This window comes from Oratosquilla oratoria, chromosome 8 (genome assembly GCF_046742065.1).
Source record: "Oratosquilla oratoria isolate Oo_2021 chromosome 8, ASM4674206v1, whole genome shotgun sequence".
NCBI classification, from domain to species: Eukaryota; Metazoa; Arthropoda; class Malacostraca; order Stomatopoda; family Squillidae; genus Oratosquilla; species Oratosquilla oratoria.
In genome coordinates, this window is record NC_134784.1 from 30,304,638 (window position 1) to 30,309,637 (window position 5,000).

The 5,000-nt window shown below is 35.1% G+C and overlaps 1 protein-coding gene across 1 annotated transcript in view; it reads right to left on the reverse strand.

The window, feature by feature from the left end:
• LOC143027333 (FERM domain-containing protein 6-like) overlaps positions 1 to 5,000 on the reverse strand; it is a 113,083-nt gene that overhangs the window by 54,494 nt on the left and 53,589 nt on the right. The gene's annotated exons all lie outside the window — the stretch shown is intronic.

The following is a 5,000-nucleotide window of genomic DNA, read 5'->3' on the forward strand; positions in this document are numbered from 1 at the left end:
TAAGATAGGGTAGGTTAGGTTATTATAAGTTAGATTAGGATAGGTTAAACTACGATTGGTCAGGTTAGATTATCATAGGTTAAGTTAGTTTAAGTTAAGTTAAATTATGATAGGTTAGGTTAGGCTAGGTTAGGTTATGATAGGTTAGAGTAGTTTAAGTTATGTTGGGATATGTTAGGTTATGATAGGTCAGGTTAGGCTAGATTAGGCTAGGTTAGGTTAACTTAGATTATGATATGTTAGTTAAAGTTAAATTAGGTTAGGTTAGATTTCCTTGACACCGCTGTATGTTGCCCATGTGTCATTAGGAATATATATATATATATATATATATATATATATATATATATATATATATATATGTATATATATGTATATATATACATATATATATATATTATGCATATATATATACATATATATTATATATATATATATATATATATATATAATTTTGCTTCCAATATCACCTCTGCCCTCAGCACTACGACATACATAGTGAATGGCGGTCACTGGGGTGAGTGCAAATCTCAGCATACAATCACAAATTCCAAAGAACAAATTAACAGATAAATAGACATCTCAAAGTGCAGCGTGTTAAGCATAGGGCTACACAACCCAGCAAGCGGATATAGCTTGGATGACAAGTTTTTGGAGAAGGCTGAGTGCGGGGAGAGACTTGGGAGGGCTAGTGAGTCCTGACCATAAATCCAAGAAACGTTGGATTAGCTCCAGGAATAAAGCTAACAGAGCATTAGGTTTCATTACTAGGACGTTTACGAATAAAAGTGCAGAGGTAATTATCAAACTCTATCTAGCGTTAGTTAGACCCATTCTTAACTATGCGGTACAGTTTTAGTCTCCGTCCTATAGGAATGATATCAGTTCACTAGAAGCAGTACAGAGGAGAATGACCAAAATGGGCTCAGAAATTTACCTTATGAAGAGAGGCTTAGGCTCCTTAACTTACACTCTTTAGAAAGACGCAGAGTGCGGGGTGATCTAATAGAGGTGTTCAAGTGAATCAAAGGCTTTAACAAGGGTGACGCAAACAGGGTCATCATATTAAGACAATGGGGTGGGACTTGTGGTAGCGGATTCAAATGGGACAAATTTAGATTTGAGAAGGAAATAGGCCAAGAACTAGTATACTAATAGGGTAGTCAACGAATGGAACAGACTTAGTAACCATGTAGTGAGCGCTGAAACTATCGGTTGTTATAAGAAACGGTAAGACATCTTTATGGGTGGGGATGACAAGTGGTAGTGGACATGGAACTGCCTAGTGTAGGCCATATGGTCTCTTGCAGTCTCCTTCATTCTTCTGTTCTTATAAATAAATATACAAATACAAATAAGAGAATAATTAAAAAAAATTAAGCCGGGTCCACATTTGTTGCATTTCCATGTATCGTATCATCTTTGCGTTCCACCTAGTGATACGATACGGTGCAACAGGGTATTGTACCCACTTGTTTCGTATCCGTATACAGCAGGCGGATACGCAACATGTAGGTACAATACCTTGTTGCACCGTATCGTATCACTAGGTGGTACGCAAAGATGATACTATACGTGGAAATACAACAAGTGTGGACCCGGCTTTAAATGAAGACATAGATAACCAAATGATGAAATAAATACATAGAAATAGATAAATGAATATATAGATATATAAGCAAATAAATAGATAAATAAGTTAATGAATAAATAAGTAAATAAATTAATAATACGATCGACAATATGTTGCCATTGCTTTCGTTGTTGTTCTCTTCGTTGTTATTGTTGTTGTTGTTGTTATTATTATTATTGTTGTTGTTATCATTATTATCGTTGTTGTTATTATTGCTGTTGTTGTTATTGTTGTTGATGGTGGTGGTGGTGTTATTGTTGTTGTTGTTGTTGTTGCTGTTGTTACTATTGATGATTGCGGTTACGATGGTAATGTTGTTGTTGTTGTTGTTGTTGTTGTTGTTGTTGTTTCAATGGTTGTTTTCTTTCAAATCTTCGACCAAGAGGTTCCCCACTGACTGACTAGGTCAGGACAAGAAGGCCACTAGCAAGATCTGATACTGTGGTTTGATGACTGGCATGAACATTTTACATACCAACACCCCGCAGACTCGACCACCTCTTTTAAATAGACAGTGGACCTCTCTGAAATATATATATATATATATATATATATATATATATATATATATATATATATATATATATATATATATATATATATATATATATATATATATATATATATATATATATATATATATATATATATTATATATATATATATATAAATAGATCATACGGTCTACATCATCTACAGAGCATAAAAATTTTAAGTCTCAGTGATTGAATTAAGATTAAGATAAATATCTAATCATTTTAGGCCGACAATTCTAGAAATTGTATTCAGGATTATCAACAACAATGCAGACATTGTTCTAAAGACACAATACATTACTTACATCTATATTTAAGAAAATATTATTTTTGTTAGGAATTCTGAATAATGATTTATCAAAATGCACTTCATGGAACTCAAACGCTCAGAGTAGAAAATTTTTCTGATAAAATAAAATCCAGTTTTTTTTTTTTAATCAAATATTCGCGGCAACGGTTGTCACATTCTCACAAACAAAACAACGACAACAATGCCACGTTCGAATATGATCAAACTAAGGTTGCCAAAAATCCCAAAACCTTTAATTTATTATCACCTTGAAGTATCTATGTATATAATATCTGTAATAATATTTCTCGTATGGTTCTAATATTAATGGTAGTTCAAATAATTTTGTTGCTACAAAAGTTAATGGCATTGTAATTACCTCCATAAAGACTAACCATGTGAAGCCTATCATAAAGATTCAGGAAAAACTGTCGTGCTTGTTACTTGATTAACTCCTACCTGTTGAGGGCGACTTTAGTTTAATTTTGGCTGCAGTCAGGTAATTTTATTTAGTTGAAAAGAACACCCAACAGTCAAATGTTCTTACTCAATTACTTTATTAATTTAGGTAATCATTTAATGTTCCGATTACTTATCATCTATCTAATCATTTATTTGATAATGTGCACCTCAACCTAAAAGTAAGTAGAAATTATTCCTCTAACCGCGTAATAAATTATTGAATTAAGTTTCCCGCCAAGGCAATTAAATGCAGTACATTTCGAAAAATTCAAACTAACGTTGGATAAACAACACCCAAGCGACATGACGTCATGTCAGTCAGTGAGTTGTTTTGTTTGTTTCGTTGGTCTGTTTAGAGTACATGTTCACTTCCTCATATCATTTATATCTTTTTTCACTTATTTGTTTGTACATATATATTCTTTATTATTTTTCTTTCTTCTTTTACTCATCACCTTCACTCAAAAAGGAATGCTGTTCACATTTTATCTCTACATTCCCCCATGGATAGGAGCACTGGGGGTGTTGTCAGCGACGTAATACAATACATTTGTTTTATACCGTTCTTGTTTGTTCTTGTACCTACTGTATCCCCTCTACAATGGGCCACATTATGTAATTCTATTTTATTTTACTATCATCATTATTTCACCTTCAACTTTGAATAGAGCTCTGGATTTTGCTATGTACCAGTGTGATTCACCTGGTCTTGGATCACGTGATCGACAGCTATTTCCCTCATGGAAGATAGCTCAGAGCTCATATTTGACCGATCTATGAGTAATGCTGTGACCTTACAGGCACACACACACACCCAACTCCCCGCCCACGAGAATTGGAGTAACGACTCGCAGCGCAGCGATACTGAAATTATTTCAGCCCTGGGCGGGACTCGAAGCCGGACCTCCGTAGTGGCAGTCGGGAATTCTACCAACCCCGCCATCGAGTCATGTGTGCGTGTGCGTGTGCGTGTGTGTGTGTGTGTGTGTGTGTGTGTGTGTGTGTGTGTGTGTGTGTGTGTGCGTGCGTGTGTCGTTACGACAAATTGATTAACAAACACCGCCGTTGTGACTCGAACCCTTGTATGAGTGACTGCTCATTATCAAGCAAGGACGATACCATTGTTACACGCGTGACCGTACAAAAGGGAAGTATCTGGAACAGGGCCTGCTTGTTCTCCCGAAGGCACTTGCGTGGTGCATACAAATACATATATATATATATATATATATATATATATATATATATATATATATATATATATATACATATAGATGTGTGTGTGTGTGTGTGTGTGTGTGTGTGTGTGTGTGTGTGTGTGTGTGTGTGTTTATTTTTGGTAAATTGTTCCTAGACAGGAGGCAAATTAATTTCGTCGTTTTGTAGACGACACACAAATTCATGTGACACCAATTTAACTCCATCGTTGTCTCAAGTAGTTTATCTTTTAGCCTATTTATCATTTCTGACTGGTAATGGTTATATTTCATTTGTATTCTAGTAAATGTAACGTGAAAATTTGTTCTGAAAGCATTTTTTAATTCGAGTCTTATTTCCCGATTATAATTTTTATGTGGATCGTCGTATTTGTTATTCAATTCGTCAGTAAAATCTCGACATTTTATATTTACTCCATTTTTTTTTCTTCTTGTACTTAAAAGAAAAAAATAACGTGTATTAATCAATTAATTCAATTAACTAATTGATTAATTTAATTGGATTAAACATTTATCACATGCAATAGTCTAAATCTAAATGTAAATTGCCTCAGTCTTGGATCACGTGTTGCACTCTTGATCGACAGTCATTAACCTCCCAGACGAGAGCTCAGAGCTCATATGACCGATCTATAGGTGATACTGTGACCTTACACGCACACACACACCCAACTCCCCGCCCACGAGACGTGTAGTAATAACTCGCAGCGCAGCGATACTGAAATTAATTCAGCCCTGGGCGGGATTCGAACCCGGACCGCTGTAGTGGCAGTTTGTCATTTCCTTTCCAGAGTTTGGATATTTCGGATGACGTCACGTGTTTATTGTGACGTCATTGTGGTTGCCCCCATAAGACATGTCCA